The sequence below is a fragment of the Rhincodon typus genome, chromosome 2 (assembly GCF_021869965.1).
Source record: "Rhincodon typus isolate 14 chromosome 2, sRhiTyp1.1, whole genome shotgun sequence".
Taxonomy (NCBI): domain Eukaryota; kingdom Metazoa; phylum Chordata; class Chondrichthyes; order Orectolobiformes; family Rhincodontidae; genus Rhincodon; species Rhincodon typus.
In genome coordinates, this window is record NC_063333.1 from 116,619,714 (window position 1) to 116,645,567 (window position 25,854).

The 25,854-nt window shown below is 41.1% G+C and overlaps 1 protein-coding gene across 12 annotated transcripts in view; it reads right to left on the reverse strand.

Moving 5' to 3' along the window:
- The window catches only part of si:dkeyp-120h9.1 (Y+L amino acid transporter 2-like), a 158,675-nt gene that overhangs the window by 37,893 nt on the left and 94,928 nt on the right, over nt 1-25,854 (reverse strand). The gene's annotated exons all lie outside the window — the stretch shown is intronic.

The window sequence follows — 25,854 nt, forward strand, 5'->3', positions numbered from 1 at the left end:
ACCATAGTGCTCAGGGATGTGTAAGTTTAGGTGTGTTAGGCATGGGAAATGCAGGGTTGGTGGAATAGGGGAGGGGGATTGGTCTGGATGGAATACTCTTTGGAGGGTCAGTGTGGACTTGTTGGGCCGAATGGCCTGTTTCCACACTATATGGATTCTACGTAAATAAAGCTGAAGCATATGACTTTAAGAAACTTCCATTAAAACACTTATTTGTAACTTGGAATAATAATGCTTACCCCACTATTCCCTCCCTGGTTAGCATGATATTTTACACGTTAGTTAAAACAGCTGCATCCATAACACAGGAAATGAAAATAAAAATAAAAATAATGGAATGAATCTGACACCACCACATTTATCCCAGCTCATTTTACCATTTTTATGTCTAATTGAAAATTTAATTGTGGTTTGTTGTTACCTGGTAGCCTCCAACAATAATGTGTTGTGTTGAGTTTTAAGAATTTCAACATGTATTTTAAGGACTTCAGGTGAGGAAGGCCACTCATTTTTTAAAAAAATCAGGACAAGAGAATGGAATTCTAGTCATTTTTGTCCCTTTACATCGCTTTTGCTCATACATGCCTTAGTCAGAGCTCTTTCTCTCATTAGAAGAAATTAAACTAACATTTAAAATCACCTTTAATGTAGAAATACTTCCTGTGGTGCTTCACAGGAAGCAATAGCAGGTTAGAACCGATGCAGAGTCAAACAAGTCAAAGTCTTTTAGCTGGAGTTTGTTTGAAGTCATTTATAGCTGCAGGCTCCCTCTGACACGTCTCTGCAGGACGTAGTTCCAAATGGGGAAGTCAGGGATTAGAACCAAGTTCAACGAAACTGTTTATTTCACTTTTAATCACTTGATATTTTAAAGAGGCTTAATGTAATGATTTCCAATAAAATGACATATGATGGAAGAGGAATATAATCAATAATTTCAAAGTCACAAGTGTCCAATAATCCTATTTAGGAACAAGATTGTTATATACATATTGGGCAGAAAGCTATATGGGTCTGTGTGATGTGGACCATGGCAGAATTGTGGTAAAACCCAGCGAGGCCCATCTTGACAACAGGAGCATCTCACACCATCTTTTATGCTGTTTACAAGTGGCATGGCAGGGTTCTCACTTGGCAGCGACAAGTTACTAATTAAAGGAGAATTATTGCTTTTTAAATATCTTGTTGATGGCCCAACTCCCCTCATTAATATTTGGCTGTCTGATCAGACTCAGCCAACAAGCTAGACAATGAAAAAAACACATGGAAACCAGAGCGAGTATGTGGCGGATTCAGCTTACCGCTTATTTTGAGCAACCTCCATGTTATTTATGACCAAATTGCAGTGCAGGGCATGATCCACCAACACCAGCCACACACACCTTTCATGCACTCATGGCACCTGGAAACATAGACTTGCACAAGCACATACCATTAAAAGGCTGCATTGGGACACTACACACACACAAACAAGCACCCAGCTTAACGACTAGGCTATGCTGCATCTCTGGTCTACTCACATGCTGTCTTAATGCTCGCTTGCTTAGCACCTATCTGCATTCGCAGTGCTCAATCGAGGGGGCATACACATTAATGTATGGCAGTACACTACGTCACACTCATATCAACATAGGTCAGCAGCAAATGCACTGCAAGCAGCCATGTTTCAAAATCTTGGGGAGTGGCCCGCATGGAAGTCCATGGAGGGACCTATCAGTCAGGGGGTCCTGGAACAGTAAGTTGAAGGCTGCCTCCAATACCAGTCCAGGGGATTGGCCACGTTCAGGCATCTGATAGGGGTTTTCTCGGTCAGGGGGTCTGTGCCTCCACAGTCTAGTGAGTGGGTCACAGTCAATACTATGTCCTTAAGCGGCCAGTCCAAAGGTTAGGGCTAATGCAGTCAAGGAAATGTGCAGCCTCCAGTCAGGGGTTTGGGCTCTTCTTGTCCAGGGCTGTCCTAGTAGGTTGATCAAGGGGACGGGCCATGGTTTGTCTGTCAGCTCTGTCTTCAGAAAATAAGAGGAAAGCATGGAGGGCTAGCGGGTACACAAAGGATGACAATTGTGAAGGAGGAGATTCAGAGGTGCATGTAGATGGGTTGGGTGTGGACCCCGGGAGAGGGGTGAAGCCTGTGAAGTTTATGGAAAGGGCTACCAGAAGTGGGATTTGTATACTTAGGGGCCTTACCAACTCGTTGAAATGGGGACTGCAAGCCACTGGCTGAAGAATGCTCACTGCTGCCTTCCATCATGCTGCAAATTGAACTTGTGTAATGGAGTAGAAAATGGCTGCAACCACACTGGGAGTGGGCAAGGTAGATGACGCAACCTGTGATGTTAGGCTTTTAAAGAGATTTTTTAAAAAAATTATTGTGCTTATGCTCTTTGAAAAAAAAAGTCATGTTTAGTCCAACATTCACACTTTTTGTTCAAAATTATAAAGTTGCTCATCTTCTGTCACCCAAATATTGTAGCATATGCTATTGCAACAGATTGTCTACCAGATGTATAAAACAACCCCATTTTTCAGTCCCAAAAATATTGTTTTGTATATACCTAGTGTAAAGATTGACCCTTCCCTCCCATGCCCATGCCCTATCATTGGGGTGCAAGAGATCAAATAGACAAAACAGGCTGCGTTGAAAGCACCAGCGGGAATTTAAGATGTGCCCATAAAATGCAGACTGCGTATAGCGAAAGACAAAGGCCAAAACCCATGCAAGCATTTCACTTTTATGCTCAATATAGATGTAAACAGCCATTTTTCAAGATATTTTTCAAGACTTCTAATGTCAATTCATACACTTACATCTATGATACCTGCCAAACTCCACTTTAAAATATTCTACGGGATCAGCTTCAATCATCTTCACTGAATGGAAAAATCTCTCATCTCCATTCTAGACCTTTGATCATAAATTTTGAATTCATAGGTTTTAGTTATTGACCCACAAACAGAGGGAGTTGTTCTTCCCTACCTAATCGAAACCCCTCTTCCTCTTGAAAACAGCTGTAAGACAACTCTCAGTAAGTTTCTGTTCCAAACAGAACAGTCTTCACCTTTTTGCATAACTGAAGTCCCTCATCTCTGGTTGCATCTCTTGCATCCTTTTAAGTTTTTGCATCTTAAACAGTATGGAGTCTTGCATTGTTCATCACGTGCCAGCTGAGGCCTAACCAGTCATTTATAAAATTCAGGCAAAGTTCTGAAACTCTTTGATGTCGTATTCTATTTCTCAGTGTAAAATTCAATACATACATACAACATGTGTTTTTTTTTCAAAAAATCACTATCAACTTGTCTTATACCCATTTAGAGATTCGTGTATAGGTCCAGTTTATTTATTGTCTCCTTGCAGGAAAGCTCTTTCATCTCAGAAAGTCAATTTAGTAAAACATTATTGCACCCCCTTTCGAAGGTAAATATATCCTTCCTTAGTTGAAGAGACCAAAATTGTGCACAGTTCTCCATGGGAGGCCTCACCGAAACCCTTTACAACTGCAGTAAGGCTTCCTGGGAGTCGGATGCAGGGAACAGGAAACACAATTACCTAAATGGCAACTCCTCATTTCAATGATGTCATTGTCCAGCAACAGAAGCTGTACTGGTAACTGGTTGAGCACATCAGAAACCTGTCATGACCAAGGATAACAATTCCAGATCATCTGCAGACATACTAAACTTTTAATTCCAACACTGGTTTCGTTCCAACATGAAACAAGGCTGCTTATTTTTTTGTTCAGTTGTGACACACGAGCGTCACCGGCTGGGCCAGTCTTTATTGCCCGTCCTTAGTTGCCCTTGAGAAGGTGGTGGTGAGCTGCCGGCATGAACGGCTGCAATCCTCCTCCTGTGGGTTGACCCACAATGCCATTAGGGAGGGAATTCCAGGATTTTGACCCAGCAACAGTAAAGGAACAGCAATACATTTCCAAGTCAGGATGGTGAGTGGCTTGGAGGGTACTTGCAGTCGATGGTGTTCCCATGTATCTGCTGTCATGTTCTTCTAGATGGAAGTAGTCCTGAATTTTGAAGGTGCTGTAAATGGATCTTTGGTGAATTTCTGCAGTTCATCTTAAGCGTTGGTGATAGATAGAATGGATGCTTTTGGATATAGTGCCAATCAAGTGGGTTGCTTTCTCCTGGATGGTGTTAAGCTTCTTAGTTGTTGTTACAGATGCACCCATGCAGCTAAGTGAGGAATATTCCATCATTCTCCTGATTTATGCCTTGTAGATGGTGGACAGGTTTTGGAGAGTCAGGAGATGAGTTACTCACCACAGTATTCCTTGCCTCTAAATCTGCTCATGTTGCCACTGTATTCACATGGCTGGGGTAGTTTAATTTCTGGTCAACAGTAATCCCCAAGACAGTGAGGGATTCAATGATGGTAACACAATTGAATGTCAAGGGATGGTGGTTAGATTGTCTGTTATTGGTGATGGTCATAGCCTGCATTGTGCAGTGCGAATGTTACTTGCCACTTGTCAGCCCAAGCCTGAATATTGTTCAGTTCTTCTTGCATTTGAAGATGGGTTGCTTCAGTATCTGAGGAGTCACAAGTGGGGTTGAACACTGTGCAATCATCAGCGAACATCCCTATTTCTGAACTTATGATGGAATGAAGGTCATTGATGAAGCAGCTCAAGTTGGTTGGGCCCAGGACACTACCATGAGGAAGTCCTGCAGAAATGTCCTGGAGATGATCTCTAACAACCATAACCATTTTTTCTGCCAGGTATGATTTCAACCAGTGGAGGGTTTCCCCCTATTCTCATCGATTTCCGTTTTGCTAGGGCTCCCTGATGACACAATCAGTGAAATACGACATTGTTGTCACAGGCTGTCACTCTCACCTCACCTCTGGAATTCAGTGTTTTGTCCATGTTTGAACCAAGGCTGTAATGAGGTCAGGAACTGAATGGCCTTGGCGGAACTCAAACTGGACATTACTGAGCATGTGCTGCTTCATAGCACTGATGACATCTTCCACCACTTTACTGATGATTGAGAGTAGAGTGATGGGGGGGGGGGGGGGGGGGGGGCAGCAGATAATTGGTCAGATTATATTTGTCTTTCTCTTTGTGTGCAGGACATACCTGGGCAATTTTCCATTTTGTTGGGTAGATGCCAATGTTGCAATGATTAACTCAAACAGTTTGGTACAACTAAACAAATGACCATGGGTATAAATCCGGTAGCTGTCTGCAAGGAGACGACTCTGGTATGTCACACTTGATGCTGTGTCAAGGAAGCTTCAAAGTGATTGACTTGAAATGAGCAAAAGGCACTACAAGCTGAGCTGTTGCCTCCTGGGAGTTATCTCAGACTGTGAACATGGTGGGAAAAAAGTGATAGCTGTGTGGGTAAGAGATATGTTTTGTGTCTCCTTTTACAAGAATATAAAAGAACAGGGATTGAAAAGCAGTCTAACCTTAGTCTAGATGAGCAGGCAGAAGAATGGGTGCTACTGAACTATGGCCAGGGGTCTAGATCAGAGGAGACAGATGTAAAGCTTCGAGGAGGTTCAATGATTATAGATGGGCAGTCAATATTAGTGAATGAACGCACCATTTATGTCTCACATTCTGTCCCACTCACAAATCACCAGTCACTCAGCTACCAACAACCTTGAACAAATTAGGACACCTTCCTAACATTCATATGGTTCACTCTGCCTTCACACCTTTAGCACTGATATAGTCCTATCACCGACATCTCACAGTTCACACACACTGCTTGTTATTCAATCATGAGAGCCATATCAGCACCACACTCCCTGATGTTCTTCCCTCGCTCTTGTTCAGTCAAGGTGGTGCATAAACAAAGGCAGAGAGCGGACAGGTGCATGCATGTCCAAATCCCTAACCCCGAACAGATGAGCTAGTTAGCTGCAGATGTTATTGCTTTGGCCAGCATATTAATTCCTCATCCTCCTCCTCTTATTCCACAATCCCTTCAGATGCATAATTTCCAAACAGTGAAAGCATGTATCCCTTATGTTGCCTCATTCCCTTTCATTTCTCCTCTTAGATATCCAAGATACCTTGGCAACTTAGCCATCAATACTAGAGCAACAAAGACACTTACGAAGGCATATCATCACTTGCTTTCACAGTTGCTATCAAAAGATACTGACCCTGTATGTATTTTAGAGAATGTGTAACCCCAGCAACTGCATACACTATAACACTATCAGAAATCACATGACACCAGGTTATAGTCCGACAGGTTTATTTGAAAACACAAGCTTTTACAGCCTCAATCCTAACACCTGAAGAAGGACTGCGGCTCCAAAAGCTTGTGTTTTCAAATAAACCTGTTGGACTATAACCTGGTGTCATGTGATTTCTGACTTTGTCCACCCCAGTCCAACACTGGCACCTCCACATCATGGCTAACACTGGACACAAGTGAGCTGTAGCCTGGGCTGGGGATAAGGAGACAGTAAGTTCCAGCTTTCCAGAGACTAGGTTCACACCCAGATTCTTCTGCAGAGGACTGAAGTAACCTGCAGAAGAACACTAATTGGTGATTCAATAGTTGGTGCAATAGGAAATCTGCCAGAAAGTCTGTGGTCAATGAATTTAGACAAGTCTACTACCAACGTGGCTTAAGTCCTTATGCAAAGCTCAAGACCAATCTTTGAGCATGGAAATGGTAACCACTACGTTTGCACACTTATGAATTCAAACATGGCGCAAATGTCTAATGGCTAATATCTCCTGCTTCATTGTAGCACAAGCACATTCCACCAAATTCTGAATGCTGCAATAGAAGCCAAGACTAACAAGCAAGATTACCTTCCTCACATCATGATTGTTACTTACATTATTCAAAGGGGCTTTCATGACGTTCATTAGTTCAGCAATCTGTCCTCCTACACACTGAGGACTGCTGAGGCATTATCCCAGAAGAGTAATAGTGTTTTAAATGGAGCAGAAACCTACTTACCCCTCTCAGAAAGACAGTATTCACACTCTCACCTCTGCATCAAGGCCAGTGACTCCACCTGGTGCAGCTCACAGCTGATCCTTCCATGCCCACAGCTACTTGACACCATCCTCCATGATTATTTGCAGTCTTCACCACACCCACGTACCAGCCCCTGCCTCTAAAGGGGTTGGCAGCTTTCCATGAGCCAGGCTGCTGCCCTCACTGAAGCGCTGTATAAGACTAGGGATCGGTGAAATTAGGAAAAGCTTGGAATGTTTTCACTTTTGCCCCATGGCCAAGCAGACACGATGAAGGCCAATTGCAAATAGCGACTAGGTTGAGTTGATCAGTGATGGCCCTCCTTTAGAAACTTATCCAGTTTTGTGATATCTTTGCTCATTCTCTATTATCCTATGGCCAAAGGGGTTGCAAGAAACCATACCCAGCTCTGAAAATAGGTGCTTTACCTATATAAATTCACCCAGCATATGCTACATTTTCATTAGTACTGACAGGAGTGAATGGGGTTCAGTCCTCTTCCTGAATGAATAATGAGCTGTGTGAGGTAAATGAAAGGTATGGAAGGAACTCCAAGATGCACTGCTACAGGTAAACTATTCTGCATACTTCTGGCAGACGTCCCTTGCAAAAATAAAGCCCTCTGTAAAAGTGGTTGAAACATGGTGTCAGGACCAGAGGGATGAATTGACACCACTCTACACCATTGTACTTCAATTAAAACATAGTTCCCTGGTACAAAAATGAAGGAACCAATTACAAAGTTGTGAGTGAAAGAAAGAAGAATTTTATTACAATTAACTCAGAAAAAAAATAATAAAACATGACATCAAACACACACATGAAAGTACAGAAGTTTGAATAGTGGAATTTCTAGTACAAAAAGAAAATTCAAGGCTAAGCAGTTTTTAAAAAAAAAAAGTCCTAGAGTATTTGAGGTATTCGGTTTAAATCTGATATCACAGTCGTTGAATAGATGGCTTGTATCCCAATATGCGAAATTTCCTGAAACGTGTACATCAAACAGCAGATTTGATTTGAGTGATTGGTTTGTCATTTTGACGGTGCATTAATTTCAGTTCAGAGTGGACCTTGTTTATTTATAGTCTCATGAACTGGCTCCACAATTGATCACAGTGGCCATCTTATGTCAGTGTTTTTTGCCTTCTTTAAATAATTTTAGGCCATAAAAGACCCCAATTGTTAAAAATATGGAAATTAAATATCATAACAGTGGCTAGCAGCAGAACCATGCACCATTTTGAAAGAAAAATGGTACATCTAACACCAAAACAAAACCTCTACAGCCAAACTTTGCAATTTCAGCCTCTTCCTGATTTTACCGGCTTGTGTTTCTAGATCTAAGAAAAATTACTCAAGTTCTCAAACCATCACTGATCTGTTTGAACTGTGGACCAGGCTTCTGGATTACTAGCTCAGCAATATAAAAGCTGCAAGTCTTCTCAATTTAGGGTAAAGATCACAGTATGGAATGTAATGCAAGTCTTTGAAGTGTAGGCTAGGTGGACCAAATTACTTTTACCAGTCTTCGTCTTCTCATAAAATGAAAATATTTTCTTTTGCTTCATATCAACTTTTTATCAAATCTTACACCTCTCTGGCATAGAACACTGGAAATCAAGCCCCACTATTGCCAGAGTCATCACAAAAGTTAAAGATTTTATCAAAATGCGCAAATTCCCCAACTTATCTGTCTTTTGGGCCCAGGCCGACAGAAAATAGAAACCAGGTTTCTGTACTTGAAAGAGTTATTTATTACAAATAAATAAATTCTAGCTACAGGTAAATGACTATAAACGATTGGCATAACTCTACTAGTTAAAATTCTAACCACCTTATAAAAGTCTGCACACATGCAGGTAGACTGAAAAAAATTGTTGTTACAGATGGAGGACAGCTTAACAGTCCTTGTCCGCAGAGCTCACCGAGATGATACTTTTGTCTGGCTAGGATTTGCCGCTCCTCGATGTCTCTTTTCCAGTTACATCCACTTGTTTGCAGTTGGCACAAAGCAATTGGTTCACAACTGATAGAGTGCCTGACTTGTAGGTTAAAAACAACAGCTTACTGCAAGCGATGAGAGAAAATAAACGGAACCTCTGCAGGCTACAGGTTTTTTTTAAATCTCTAGAGAAAAGGACACCACCTCCTGTTCTGGAAGTTCTGAAGGCTTCTGGCTATAATTATTCACACTAATAAGCTGCTGACTACTTGGGAGCCGATCACATAGTTGCTGGCAGGCAGAGAGCCTTTGTCATTAACAACTGGTCATCTTGCCACAGACAAATTAGCTACTTACTGATAGTTGAATCTCGATTCCTGTGTACCTCTTGGTGTCAGGCTGTCTACAGTAACCTGTCCTCAATGCTTGAACAAGCAACAGTGTAAACAGCTCTTACAATGAGTGTCACGTAATCTGCTTTTAAGAAGTGCAACAATCGCTTCCACAATCCTTGCTTTTTGAAGTCTTTTTTTTAAAAAAGTTCCTTTTTGTTTCAGTCCCCAATCGAAATACAGAATAACAAAAAAACTGCTCACTCTACAATCTTGTTGCAGATATAAATATACGAATCAACTTCTAACTACTCAGAGAGACAGAGTTAGCATAGATAGAGGTTTTAAAGTGATCTTAAAGTACATCACTGTCTTATGACGAGGTATTTAGATTTAGTAGTATATAAAGCTATGGGTCAATGGATGGTCCTTTCACCTGAACGACCGGAGTTTGAATCCTGACTAGGATGGATGAATCAATCCTACCACACACCCCTAATTATATGGTCCTCTATACAGTACACATTTGATCAGTCTAAATCCAGCTTTCAAATGGGCTGTAGTTTCACAACATACTCAACTTTTTCTAGTTCAGTATTAATGATTAACTTACTCAGATGTCATAAAAGTCACTGCAAACTTTGGAACAGAATGTTGTTGCAGACAGTACCCATAAAAAGGAAGTGTTTCAGTTCCTGCTGCTAATGTCTCTCACCCAGGAGCACAGGAATGAAACCTATAAATCTGAAGAATACAGAGAATTTTTAACATTACATTTTCTTTTGTTTGTAACTGAGACTACTGTAGTCCAGTACCCTAAACTTCCTGTAACAAAACCTAACGTACCATTTGTCGCTTGTAAATAGAAGCAGAAGTGTTTGTAAGGCTGTGAATGGCTCAGGTCAACACTTTCAATGTTATGAAACAAAAGGCCTTTATTTGGCATGCCCCACAAGTTTTTTTAATCACCGTTAAATAAAATTGGAGTTGTATATTGGCTCTCATAAGATCAGCTCGCTAGTCAAGGCCACAAAGCTAATCAGGACTTTCATCATGGAAGATTACTTAGCCGGGCCTTTTAGAGGTTTATAGAATCGTGAGGGGCGTGCATAGGGTGAACAGCCAAGGTCTTTTCCTGGTGTGGGGGAATCCAAAACTAGAGGGCATAGGTTTAAGGTGGAAGAGGAAAGATTTGAAAAGGACCTGAGCAGTAACGTTTTCACGCAGAGGGTCGTGCGTGTATGGAACAATCTGCTGCCAGAGGAATTGTTGGATGCAGGTAGAATTAGAACATTTAAAAGACATTTGGATTGATATATGAATAGGAAGCATTTAGAGGTAACAAAAACAGAAATTGCTGGAAATGCTCAGCAGGTCTGGCAGCACCCATGGAGAGATATCAGAGTTAGCGTTTTGGGTCGATGTTCTGGCTACTCGGAGTGAAACAAAGATTTAACATACTAATTCCTGGGATTGCAGGACTAATGAATGAATACAGTCTGGGGGGGGGGGGGGGGGGAGCATCTCATAGAAACCTATTCAATTCTAGCAGGACTAGACAGTGTAAACACACAAAGAAGGGTCACTCAACTCGAAACATTAACCCTGGTTTCTCCCACAGATGCTGCCAGGTTTGCTGAGCTCTTCCAGCATTTTCTGTTTTTGTTTCTGATTTACAGCATCTGCAGTCCTTTTGGTTTTTATTTAGAATTTAGAGGGATATGGGTCAAATGCTGGCAGATGGGATGCCTGGTTGGCGCAGATGATATGGACCAAAGGGTAAGTTTCTGCACTGTATGACTCTATATGTATCAACTCTTAACACGTAGAAGAAAAGAGTCACCTTCCCTCCAATACATGGCAATCTTCAGGGTGTTCCAAGTATCTTCTTCACAAAGCCTTATTGTTGTTTAACTTTGGCAGGCATTTAAAAAGACTTTACACAGATGTCTGGCACAAGCTATGCCATCTTCTGTTGATGCGCATTAATGTTTGAAACATGTGTCAATATGTTTTAAAGTAAAAATGTTGACCAGAAAGTAGAAACCACGCATGCAATTTCAGACTGGTTTCCTAAATTTCAGAAAGCACAATTTCAATTTTTTCCACAAGCCAGTTTTACTGTTAGAGGAAAGTCCTGGAACACAATTTAAGTTCCTATGCAATAGAAATATAAAATAAATATGTTTACCATTGCTGTGGTTCACTTCATTTATCTTTTGCGCATTTATGGCAAACAGCAGTTGACCTAAAAGACACAGCTTTGTACGAATTAGAGCACTTGCTGTTTGGTCTGTGGCAGGATAAAAAATTACCCTTTTTGTTCCATTGTTCGACAGAGATCACATAACTACTGACCATTTCCTCAATGCTTTCAAAAAGGCAGAAAGCAGTCAGGTCAACATATAGATATAACTGACAACTCTCTTTCCAAGTAGGGGAATATAGAGCCAGAGAGAGAAGACAGCAAGTTCTGAAAGTACAATAATTAAAACAAAAGAACTAGTTAACATAGGCTAAAGTGGGATTTTCAGTCCAGCATTTCTAATCCAGTTTGGGAAACAACCGCATTTTTGGATGAGAGGGTATTTTGCAGAATTTCACAATACGGACCATGAGGACTTAAAGTTCATGGCACACATACACAAAAAGATGTTGTAATTATAGCTGTTATTTTATGCTAAATGTTTCCATGTGTCTGAAGTGCAAAACTAAAAGCAAAATAGCATTCACAGTTAATGCCAATGATCATTAATATGAGATAATATGATCTTCAGCCAAACATTTTCCTTTAAGCACTGATTCTTAAACCAAAATCAATTTATCAGCTTCATGCATATTAAATATTGATACGTCAAAGAACTAATCATGGAATCTGAACACATACCGTGAGCCAATTAATTTTTGTATAAGATAGACAACTTCTACAGCCAGTTACAAGAACAGGTCATTTTGAAAGAGACCAGTGATCATTTAATGAGCTAAATGTAATAACTCCAAGTTTGCAGACAACACAATGTTAGGTAAGAGGATGAAATGTAAGAAAGATGCAGAGGTGCTTCAGTGTGGACTTGGACAAGTGAGTGGGCAAATACATGGCAGATGAAGTATAATGTGGACAAATGTATGGTTATCCAAATTGGGAGCAAAAGAGGGAAGACAGATTATCAGAACAGAGACAGACGAGAAAGGGTAAGCTGCAACAAAACATGGGTGTCCTTGTACACCAGTCATTAAAAATAAGCGTGCAGGTGCAGCAGGCGATTAAGACGACAAATGGTACACTGACCTTCACAGTGAGAAGACTTGAGTACAGGGATGTCTTGCTGTAATTATATAGGGCCTTGGTAACAGCACACCTGGAGTATTATCTGCAGTTTTGGTCTCCTAGGAGGAAGGATGTTCTGGCTATGCAGGGAGTGAAAGAAAGATTTAACAGGCTGATTCCTGGGATGGCAGGAGTGACGAATGAATATAGATTAGGATTATATTCACTGGAGTTTAGATGGCGGGGTGGGGGATCTCATTGAAACCTATTCAGTTCTAGCAAGACCAAACAGTGTAAACACACGAAGAAATATGCTGACGACCAGAGAGTCCAGAAGATGGGATCATGTTTGAAGGATCTGAGCCTGTGGTATTCTCTGCCACAGAGAGCAGTTGAGGCCAAAGCAGTGAATGTTTTCCAGAAAGAGTTAGATACAGCCCTTAGGATAAAGAGATGAAAGGGAAATCCGGAGAAAGCAGGAACTGAGTACGGAGTTGGATGTTCAGCCATCCTCATACTGAACGGCAGGACGTTTGATAGGATGAAGGGCCTACTCCTGATCATATTTTCTACGTTTTAGAGTATTTTTGTCATGATTTCCTTGTCTTCCCCTGGAAATCCGGACATTTGAAGGCAGAGAAACAGAACCTGGCAATGGTGATTCTTTTTAGCCATTTTGATGCACTGTCCAGTCCATCATAGTTGGAGCTTTGCTTGAATGCTTGTGGAGTTGGCTTCAAGAAGGGCAGTAGTGTTTGCTTGATAATACTGCATTGAATCCTCAGAATAAGAAGGAAATACAGGGATTGTAGAAGGGAACACTTCCAGAAAAAGAGAAAAACAAATGCCTTCTTGAGGTTAAAATCCACTGAAGCTGTGAAATCGACATCTGGTGCATAGATTAATGTGCAGTATGCCTTTGAGCTCAAGAAAGAAACAGCTCAGCAGCAGCTTACATCAACAATGCTGACAGGGTTATGCACCAAACCCTGTTTGTCGCTCAAAATTATTCTGCTTTACTTCAAAAAGAGTCACTGCACCTTCTCAAGAAAATTTTAGGAAGTAAACAGAAGATGACTTATTTATCTTTTGCTAATTCTGCAAGGGCACAATGACCTATGGCAAATATTTGCCAGCTCTCATCATGTCAGGGGCTGAATCAGAGGCAATAACAGACAGACTTTATTTTTGTACCACATCGATACATGAACTTGATCCGACTGCTGACTGTTGAGCTGTCTATTTCCACGGCAGTTACAGCAGATATGGCTTTAAAGCTTTCCATGCGCACATGAATGCTTCAACAAAAACATCAGACTAGATGAGGGATCAGCAAATTTGAAGCATGAAAAGTCAAATCAAAATTAATCTGAACAAATCGAATCTGGCCTTTTTTTTTAAACCTCCAACTGTTATTCTGTTGAAGAATTTCCATTAGTTTTCAAGGCCTGCTGCCAAACTAGAAAGCTGTTTTGACATAATTAATGGTTTTATTCACCAGGCTAAACATTTAAAAGTATCTGCACCAAATCCCCTCAGAAATAAAACCAATCAAGTGTTCCTGCAAACATGGAGTCATTAATTACTATTCTTGTACATTTAGACAGCAGTGCAATGTGGTTTACAGGCCCAGTGATTACTCAGATATTGTAGCCCCTGCCTTACACAAAGTTATTGAGAATAAGCAGACTCAAGAGGGGCCATCTTGTGGCACAGTGGTAGCGTTCCCTACCCCTGGATCAGTAGGTCCGGGTTCTCGTTCTATCTGCTCCAGAGGTGCGTAATGACATTTCTGAACAGGTTAATTAGGAAAATAGAATCATAGAATCCCTATAGTGTGGAAGCAGGTCCTTCAGCCAAACAAGTCCACACTGACCTTCTGAGCATCCCACCCAGATCTATTCCCCTATAACCCCCACCTAATCTACACATCTCTGAACATTACGGGCAATTTAGCATGGCCAATCCACCTAGCCTGCACATCATCTGTGGACTGTGGGAGGAAACCAGAGCACCCAGAGGAAACCCACGCAGACGTGGGAAGAATGTGCAAACTCCACACATACAGTCACCCAAGGGTGGATTCGAACCTGGGTCCTTGGCGCTGTGAGGCAACAGTGCTAACCACTGAGCAACCATGCCATAAATTAATAATGTTAAACAGACTCAGAGGGGCTCTCTTGTGGCACAGTAGTAATGTCCATACCCCGGGTCCAGGAGGCTTAGGTTCAAGTCCCACCTGCGCCAGAGGTGTGCAATAACATCTCTAAAGAGGTTGGTTAGAAAGTAAAAACAAATCAAAAAGGGGGCTCTTATGTTGAAGTGGTACTGTCCCTACCTCTGACCCAGAAGGCCTGGGGTTCAAGTCTCACCTGCTCCAGCAGTACGTAGCAGCTTCCCTGAGCAGATTGATCATAAAATATCTAAACCAACTCAGACAATCACAAAAGCTAATGAACTAATTAATACGATTGCCAAACTATCTAACCAAGTGTAAGATTTTAGGATTTATGTCCTATTTGCCCTAAAAAAAATTTTTAATTTTAATGAAAGAACTCATTTAATATAAAGTTAGGTTCAGATTTCAAAGGCTGTATTCACAAAAGTGCCACCACACTTTCCTGGAAAAAAGACCTATCAAATAAAAACAGATAGGAGATTGATTGGTCAGCCATTGATGCTGTTATTCTTATCAGTTTAAGATGACAGCTGAGTGGCGATGGTGGCAGATATTAGAAATTGATTTTTACAGAAATCTGAAGACAAATATTGGAGTGACTTCCACTTGTTAGCTTTAGCAGGAGTCTCAGCGAAACAGACTATCCACCTGTCATATGTCTCACAGGAAAAGGAGAGGAGGAAGGAGGTTTGTAATTTAAGATTGCAGCATGATAGACAGTCTAGTGAGTGAATCCTCGACGCAGAGTGAGAGAAGGAATCAGAGGTCAGGTTTTTAGTTTCAGTTTACAGAATGTTCAGTCTGGAGAATTGAGACACACCAATGTATCGCACTTTCCAAATGAGTGTAGCCACTTCAAGCTACAGTAGAGTCTTTAGTGATACATCTGTCAGATTGTATCAGCAGATGACAGTAAAAATATACCCCAGTTTTAAGTTATAAATCAGGCCAATTTTATAGGATGACTAGAGAAGCTGAAATCAAGACAATAACCATAGTACACTCAATTTGAAACATGTGTTAACACTAATGATCGAACACTTGTACCAAAATTCCCTCAGCACTGACACATGGACAAGTCACTTGAACTTTTTTTCAGTGTTACTACCAGGATCAGCATCAGAACCTGAGGCTCACTGCCAAACCTTGCCCTCCAAGGTTTTATCTAATTCTTTTAACTATTATACAAATAGAATTCACAGAATACTTCAGGATACAACCACTGAAAGGATGAGACTGGATGAAAACCTTAGAGTATAGTAGGTCAAGCCATTAAATATCCCTGAGCTGCAGACAAAGAGGCAAACACATTCTCTCACTCAGTGCTGCGAACCCAGCCACCATTGAAACTACCAGGACAAAAGAATTTCAATCAATCAATCTGCCAAGCCAAAAATCTTGAAGTTGACTGCTCAACCCTCAATGTCAATACTATCAGTACTATCCAATATGAGAGCTCCAAAGTTCCATTATCTACTCTTCACAAACAACTCAAGACTAATCTATATATCTTTTTAAAATGTATTCTCTTTGGGACTCACTTCTTATGCCTAATCAGTGCGAATGCATGTGAATTATTATTTCTTTTTGCATTTAAAACAATAAACTCAGACTTTCATTAACTCGAGAAAATCTAGTTAAATTGGCTCCTTTTAAAACATAATTTTTAAAGGTCTGGGAGAAAAGCATCTACAAGGAAAGAAAACCTTTTAAAATTAACCTCACTGTGACCAAACGAGGGGAATGAGTGAGTAAAGAAGGGAGTCAGTTCAATCCGCCTCAACTGGGAGCTTGACAATTTAATGCATTGGAACCATTAGACACTGTGGAACATTATCCAGGATTGGTTGTAATATCAACTTGGCCCAACTAGGTCAGTGGCAAGAAGGCTTTTATTTTAAAAGTTAACCTATTTTTCTGGTCAACCTGTTCAGAGATGTTATTACACACTTCTGGAGCAGGTGGGACCTGAACCCAGGTCTCCTGATCCAGGGGTAGGAACACTACCACTGCGCCACGAGAGCCCTCCAGGAAGACTTACCATCCCAATGACAAGGTCAGAAGTCACACAACGCCAGGTTATAATCCAACAAGTTTATTTTAAATCACAAGCTTCCAAAACGTTGCTCCTTTGTCAGGTGAAGTCACTGTGTGACTTCTGACCTTGTCCACGCCAGTCCAACACTGGCACCCCCATATCATAGCATCCCAATGACAATGGAGGCCCTTAAATTGGAAATAAATCAAGGAAGCCCAAAAAGCCCTTTTGCTGCATGTACTTTAAAAGTAGTTCAGTGACTCTAAAGGTGCCCTGCCATGTCTTTATCCCATGATATATAGAATACTGTATAAATGAAAATCTATTTGACAAATACAATGACATCATCCTCAGACAGCTATTTTTGAAAGAGGGACGAACTGGACTTTTTTTGCAGTACTTTTTTCATTGTGTAATATTTCGTTAACAATTTTGAAACACTTTTCCTTAACATTATGCATAGAAGAAAATACATCATTCTACTTTTTTTTAAACATCACTTAAGTTTTAACAATCGCATCTAGTCAGATGTATATTATAAGAAAGTGTGTTGTGTGTTTCTACTGTTAAATTGTAATCTCACTGGTCGGAAATACTTGGTCACTTCTTTATTTTGAAAGATTTCTATCCTCACCTAGAAAGTCTCCTCACTCTGATGGGGAGAGGACAGGTCTCACAGAATTACTTTTGCCCTTTAAAATAAAACATTAAAGTCATTTGCATTACCCACTATTTTATGAAAGAGTACACTAAAAATAATGATAGTTTACTTCAAGCATATCCTCACGTAAACCACAGCATTATACTGTGTACGTAGGAAGGAACATTTCCAATATTTTCTGTTAATCTAACCTTCCTCCTACACAATCTTCCTACAATCTAGAATCCACACTTAATGTCTAGGGCCCCTAGATACAATTTTAAAACTCCTCTGCCACCATTCCCCGTTTCCTGTCATCTTTTCATGTCAACGCAATGCCAACACCTGACCTTTCATCTTCTCCTTCCTATCGTCCAAGGCACCAAATACACCAGTTCTGGTGAAAGATTACCAGATTCAAATATCATACCTGTAGTGAGACACAGCCTGAATGTGTATTATTTTGGGAATTTTGGAGAAGTGTGGGAGTTCGGTGCAAAGGGAAGAGGTGTTTTCTTTGCTTGCTTTTTCAGTTCATGGTGTTTAAGGTCTCTTTAATGGGATAAATTAAAGCCCAAGATCAGGGGCCCAGCACAGAACAAAGCCATGTCACTGGAAAACCAGGTAAATTCACTCATTGGTAATAGCTGCTAAGCTGACTCCCTATAATTGGTCACTTCCAAACTGAAGGTAAATAGGAGAAACATTTACAGATTATAAATTAAAAGACCAGCAGAAGACTTTAAGAAAATAATTAAAAGATAATTAAATAATTTAGAGATGCAGATCCAGGTGATGTTTGTAACTGCATGAAGTGGAAACTGGTGGACTCGTGTCATTCATACCGACATCTGTAGCAATTGTTTGCTTGAGGAAATCCGGCTCAGAATCCATGAGCTGGAGTCTGAGCCTCAAACACCAACACATAAGCTATGGGTAAAGTTACACAGACACTGTTTCAAAGGGCAGCCACACCCCTTATATTACACATCTCTATTTTGGTCAATGGTCAGGGACGGGATGGCGTGACTGTAAGCAGGGCTGGTAGAGAGATCCAGAAGATAGTGCTGAAGGTGCTTCAGCCCTCGAACCTGACTAACAGGTTTCAGATTCTTCCTCCCTGTATGGATGACAGCTGGAGATGTAGGGGGTATGAGCAAATTAACCATAGAACCATGCTACAGGGAGCCATGTACGTCCAGTATCCTGGGTGACATTTTTAGTCACTTTTGGGGTGTGGGTGTCACTGGCTTTGCCAACATTTATGCCCTGTTTCTAGTTGCCCATTTGAAGGTGGTGGTGAGATGCCTTCTTTAATTGCTGCAATTTACATGCTGTATGTTGACTCAATAATGTCCTTGGGGAGGGAATTTCAGGATTTTTGACCCACCAACAGCAAACTAATGGTGATATATTTCCAAGTCCAGGTGATGAGCGCTTGGATGGGAACTTGCAGGAGGTGGTGTTCCCATGTATCTGTAGCCCTTGTCCTTCTTCATGAAATTTTCCATGGGTCTGGAAGGTGCTGTCCAAAGATCTTTAGTGAATGCCTGCAGGACAACTTGCAGATAGTACACACTGCTACTACTAAGAGAGTCAGATTTGTGCCTTATAGATGGTAGACAGTGGGGGATTCAGTGCTGGCAACACCAATGAATGTCAAAGGGTGGTGGTTAGATTATCGCTTATTGGAGATGGTCATTGCCTAGCACTTGTGTGGTGCAAATGTTATCAGTCACTTGTCAGGCCAAGCCTGAATTACATGTGCTAGGAGTGTCCAGTTGCAGCTACTGGCTAACACCATTTCAGAGCCAGATAAGTGTTGGATTCACTGTGGAGTATCAGCAATGCTGAGACTTTTGTGCTCACTACATTCAGGGAGGTGGTCACACCACAGGTATGGACCCAACAGGCAAAAAAGGAAAAGGAATGGGTGACCAGGCAGAGTACAGGAAGGCACACAGAGCAGGAGTATATCCTCTCCAACAGATGTACTGTCACAGGGGAACTGACTTCTTAGGGGATAGCAGCTGAAGTTAAGTCCATGACACCATGGTTGCTCCGGTGCTTAAGAGAAAGAATAGGAGGGCTATAGTGACAGGGGATTCAATAGTAAAAAGGGAACAGATAAAGGTATCTCCAGTCACAAAAAAGGTCTCCAGGATCATATGTGCATCTTTGGTGCCAAGGTCAAGGATGGCTGAGCAGCTGCAGGACATTCTGAAGAGGGAGTGTGAACAGCAAGAGATTGTGGTACAGATAAGGACTTTTTTTTAAAATAAAAGAGGTCTATAAGCAGATTGTAGTGAGTTAGAACACAAATTTTAAACAAGGACCTCAAAAAATAGTAATTTCAAGATTCCTAGCAGTGCCACGTTCTAGTGAAAGTAAAAATAACAGGATATAGGGAGGAATTCAGATCCCCTAGGACACTGGGATCGGTACAAACAGGATGGGTTTTATCTGTGCAGGATTGGGAATAATGTCCTTGATGGGGATGTTGCGAGTACTGTCAGAAGAGCTTAAACTAGAATGGTAAGGGACGGGAACCTGAGCAGGGAGAAAGAATAGACAGAAAGGCAAAAAGCAGAAGTGGAAGGCAGAAAAAATGGCAATAAATAAATAGGGCAGTACTACAAAATAAAGCGAAGATGACCAAAAAGGTTAAAAAGACAAGTCTAAAGGCTTTAGGCCTTGCTATGTGGAGCATTCAAAATGAGGGAGATGAATTATCAATGTAAACATATATAAGTGGTCATGAGATAATTACATTCAGAGACATGGCGACAGGGTTAGCAAGGGTGACTTTAATTTACATATAGATCATACAAACCAATCTAGCAGTGGTATTGTGGAGGAGAATTTACTGGAGTGTGTAATGTATTAGTTTTTTAGACAAATATCTTGAGGAACCAATTAGAGAAGATGATTCTCAACTGGATACTGTGCAATGAGAAATTAATAATCTTGTTGTGCCAGAGCCCTTGGGAAGAACGACCATAATACAATTCTTTATTAAGATGAAGAGCGAAGTAGCTGAATCTGAAACTAGAGTCCTGAATCTAAATAAAAGGGTATGAGGTGAAAATTGGCATGGATGGACTGGAGAACCTTACTAAAAGGGATTGACAGTAGATAGGCAATGGTCCATTTTGAAGAACGTGTGCATCAATTGCAACAATTATTCACTCCGTTCTTGCACAAAATATGGCCTACAAAGGAAATTAGGGATAATATTAGATCCAGAGAGGAGACATAAAATTGCCAGGAAAGAAAAACAGAAAATCTAAGGATTGGGAGCATAGAAGGCAAAAGGTATCATCAAGACGGGGAAAACAGTGTACGAGTAAAATTGCTGGGAACTTAGAAACCGACTTGAACGCTTTTATAAATGCGAAGAGAAAAAGATTGGTAAAGACAAATCCCTTACAGTCAGAAGTTGGAGAAATTATAAAAGGGGAACGAACAAATAGCAGAGGTGAAAATGTATTGTGATTCTATCCTCACAACGAGGAGGGCACAAATAATCTCCCAAAATGTTAAGGAACCAAGGGTCTAATGAGACAGCAGGTTAAAGGAAACCAGTATTAGTAAGAAAAATGGCGTTGGGGATGTTAATGGGATGAAAGGCTGACAAATCTCAGGCTCTGATGATCCACCTCCCAGAGCACTAAAAGGAAGTGGTCCAGGAAAAACTGGAAGCATGGGTGGTCATCTTCCAAAATTCTACAGACTCTGGAGCATGGCAAATGTAATCCCAATATTTAAAATTAAAATGATGTTATCCTCACATCATTAGTAGGGAAAATGCTAAAATCTATTGTAAAAGGCGTGATAACAAACATTTGGAAAGCACACCAAGATTATTAATTTCTCATTGCACAGTAGGACTGGATAAACTCAGCATAGGTTTATGCAAGTGAAATCATTCTTAATAAATCTACTGCAGATTTTTGAGGATGTAACTAATAGAATAGATGAGGGAAGCCAGGGATATCATGTATTTGGACTTTCAGTAGGTTTTTGATAAGGTTCCCTCATGAGGTTAGTTGGCAAAGTTAAAGCACATGGAGTAGAGGGTAATATACTGGCATGGATTGTGAATTGGGTGACAAACTGGAAATGGATGAGAATAAATGGCAGGGGGATGACTAGTATATCGCAGAGATCATTACTTGGGCCTTAGTTAGTCACAATATATATAAAAGTTACCTAGGTGAGAGAACCAAATGCAACATTTCCAAGTTTGCTGACAACTCAAAACTGGAAAGGATAAGGAGCAAGGAGGATGCAAGGAGGCTTCAAGGTGATTTAGACCAGTTGAGTGCATCGGCAAACAAATGGGAGACTCAATACAACACAGCTCAATGTGAAGTTATACTCTTTGGTGTGGGAAGTACAAAGGAAACGTATTATTTAAATGGATGTACAAAGGAACCTTGGTGTCCTGGTATAAAAGTAGACAGGTACAGCAAGCAATTAGGAAGGCAAATTGTATACTGGCCTTCATTTCGAAGAGGATGAGTGTTCTGAAGTAAGGATGTCTTCCTAAAGATATACAGATCCTTCGTAAGACCATACCTGGAGTACTGCATGCAGTTTTGGTCTTCCTATCTAAGGAAGGATATACTTGCCATAGACGGAGTACAGCAGAGGTTAACTAGGCTGATACAAGGGATGGCAGGACTGTCATTTGAGGAGAGATTGGTTCAAGTGGTCCCGTATTCACTTGAGTTTAGAAGGATGAGAGGGTATCCGATAGTATGAAATTCTAACAGGACAGGTCAGACCAGATGCAAGGAGGATGTTTTCCCTAGGTGGGAGTAGAACCAGGAGATGTTGTCTCAAGATATTGGATAGACTATTCAGGGCTGAGATAAGGAAACATTTCTTCATTCAAAGAGTAGTGAACCTGTAGAATTCTCGACCACAGAATGCTGCGGAGAAAAAGATAAAGTTCTGGATTTTACAGCCATAATCTAGTAGAAAGTGGGAATATGGCATTGAGATTGAGGATCAGCCATGATCACTGAATGGTTCAGCAGGCTCAAAGACCTACTCCTGTTAAGTCTTCCTCATGGAGACACATGGAACCTGCATCCCTCACAGAGACACATGGAAGAGATCTGGACCCAAAGCATACAATGTGCAGGCCCAATGATTCATCAACCCATCTTGACACTTGCGAACCAAGCTCCCAACCACAGTACAAAAGCTCCAATACTTTTGGTTACCTCAGTAAAGTTGAAGGCTAAGGGAATAATCCCTGACACAAACCTGGAGTGGACCCTAAAGGCAGATGGATGTCTGAAACTTTTGATCTTTCTAACAACCCTTGCAACCAAATCACTGCCAAATCTAGTGCTCTGCATTCTTTTGGATTCAGCCAGAATGGGTGAAAAGGGAGACACTGACATTCGGGCAGCCAGGGTCTCCATCCATTTTGTCCAGGCTTGTGCCCTGTAGAGAACATTCCAGTTTTTTGGAACGTCTTAGCACACATTGGGGCAGCAGTAATGAGTGATAAAGCCAAAATGGATTGGTGTAAAGAATGGGTGCTTTGGGCAATGTGGCAGTGGGAGGGACTCTAATGTCCCAATGGTCAGTCACTGCCTACTTCAAGGCAGGCAGTGCACATCTAGTAAGGTGCTTCAAGCTTATAAATCTCCACCCAACAAAGAAGGTAGAATTAATTGCACCAGACAAATGCCAAAAACCAACTTTTCAACTGCCAAGCTGGAATGTCAGGGCCATTTTCATGGGACTGACAGTAAATTCACAAGTGGATAATTATGTGAACAAGTGTGATCAACATGTCTAAACTACGAAGGTGCAAGGATATAGTTTCCCTATAAGAGACTGGCTCATCTAGTGGATTACTGAAAGAAAACAATGCACAAATCATCTGACACAGGAAGACTTCAAAGGAAACAGGCAAACAAGGTCTTGTTGATAGAGTCCCCTCACACACAGTTCAAAACATGTCCTCCAAACTCAAGCTCAAACAGAAACAATTAACCTCAGAGTATCTATGCTCAAGCTGTGCCCCATGACAGAACTGAAGGGCCAGTTCTATGGAAAATTGACAATTACCGACAGAATTCCTAATTGAAAACCTGTTTACTTACTGGGGAATGTCAACAGAGAGGGGGTATCGACCATGAGGCATGGATCTTGTGCCTTGGACACCATGGCCTGGGAAACATAAATATGAGAACAGACAGGACTTTGAGCTTTGCTGCTACCACAAGCTTTGCATAATTAACGTCTTCATTCAGAACCAACAGTACCAGCAAGTATCCCAGAGACATCCAAGGTCAGGGTACTGGCACCAACTGGGTCCAATCATTACCAGATGTGACTTTCTGAACAACATTCTCAACACAGCACTCCTTACGTGCACTAGAATTAATGAAGTTTCTACAAAGTGGAATTCCTGTCCTTGCATTGACATCAACACTACTGCCTGCCTACACAAAACAAATCCACAATTCATTTAAACAGGTGTTCACTAGCATTTTTACACAGTACAGAAGAGAAATGCAACATACTCTGAGACACTGCTTAAAATACTGCATTCTCAACATGAGAAACAAAAGTCAAAAGCAAGGGCCAGTTTGAAAAATGAAACCTCACTGAAGCCATGCAATCTGCTTTCATTGATTACAGGATAGATCCAAGTGAGAAGACTCAATGTACTAACAGTTGCATGAAGTAACGTCCAATTGACTGCTAGGCAGTGCATCAATGACTAATGGTCACAACTCTACAAAATACCCAGATATCCTTAACACATGGAGTATTAGGGGCGCATATTAAGGGATCAGAAAACGCAACAGGTCCAAAGAAAACAGTTCTATTGAAAGCAAAAGCAGGGGAGGTCACCACGATCTGCAATAAAATTATTGGAGAAATAAGTCAACACTATCTTATATTGTAAACAACATGGAAGCTCCAGACAACATGGAGAGCCCTCCTGTCAAGACAGTACTGTATATCAAACCCAAGGTGGAACAGTTTAGTAAAACTATTGCTTCCCTTGTCCAGGAGTACAGTTCCATGCTAATGCTTTACCAGCTGAATGCTGAACTCAAACTTGGGGAACAATCACTCCGCCAGTATCCACATGAACTTCTCGGTCCCTGCTCGAAGGGACAGGCAGTGGCCTGGGATGCATATAATGCAACAAACAAAATTGGGACCCGTGTGCAACAGGCAGAGTGACTGTGATGATTGCAACGAAGAACATCGCAGCTCCCTGTTACTCTTTATGGGATAAAAGTATTTACCTGTATCGCCCTCATCAGACTGCTGACAGGAATTCAACGTAGAAACAATCCAGTTTCAATACTGGACGATCAACATGGTCACAAGTGGCAAGAGTATTACCATGAACAAACAGACTGCTATATATCACCTCATCCACACATTTGACCATGTAAGCACAGGCAACATATTTAAACTTGAGAAAGTTGGTTAATGTGATCCTCTTTTCATGGCAACATGATAGGAAAGGTCAACAATGACGAGATAACAGTGGGATCAAGCAGGGTTGTGTTGGCTTTTTTTTGCTGTTGTCATATGCCTTCAGGGCATATACGTATAGAAATGATACAAAGCTATTCAGCCTCATTTACCTTGGATTCATGACAAAGGTGCACTAGTTCTTCTACATAGAGTTGCTCTTCACTACTGAGCCATGCTGGAAATGTACAGACTGTCTCATGAATGTAAGTGTTTGTGGTTTGACCTTCAGTGTCGAATGCAGGTCATGATCCAGGATGTTGCCAGATGATCATTTACCACCAATGACAACACATGATGTTGGAGGTTGTTTGATAGCTTTTTATATCTAGACATCATAATCTCCCGCAATCTGTCATTTGATGCTGAAATCAACACATAAATCACAAAAGCTACAATTGTTATGTCCAGATTGAGAGCGTAGAGCAACACAAATCTGATGGAGAACCCTAAATTAAGAGTTTACCAAGCCTTGTCCTTTAATGCACTTCTCTGTAGTGGTGTAGCCGATAACATTTTCTAGATAAGAAGAATGGCTGAACAGTTTTCAGCTTTTGTCTCAGATGTATCCTCATCATCTCTTGGAAGGACTGCATCATCAACTTACAAGTCCTGGTATGTGCTAATTACATCAAACGTGCATTGCTAAGCCAATGATGTCTGTGGTAGCTTGGCCACATTCACTACGTGATGGCTGGACACACAAACAACCTTCTGTACAGTAAACTGCCAATGAACCACGTCCTCCTGGGCATTCATACCACCACTATTAGGCCATCAAGTGTGAGAAACAAAGATGACGGACACTGACACTAGAAACTATAGGACAGGTGATGACAGTTGTGACCTCTAGAGGCTGAGTGGAAAGGCACTGGAACAAGCAAGCAGAAAGGAGAAGCTCAGTTGGTTGAAAAGAAAGTATTCTGCATCTTTGTCAGCACAGTGTTCCTCTGCAA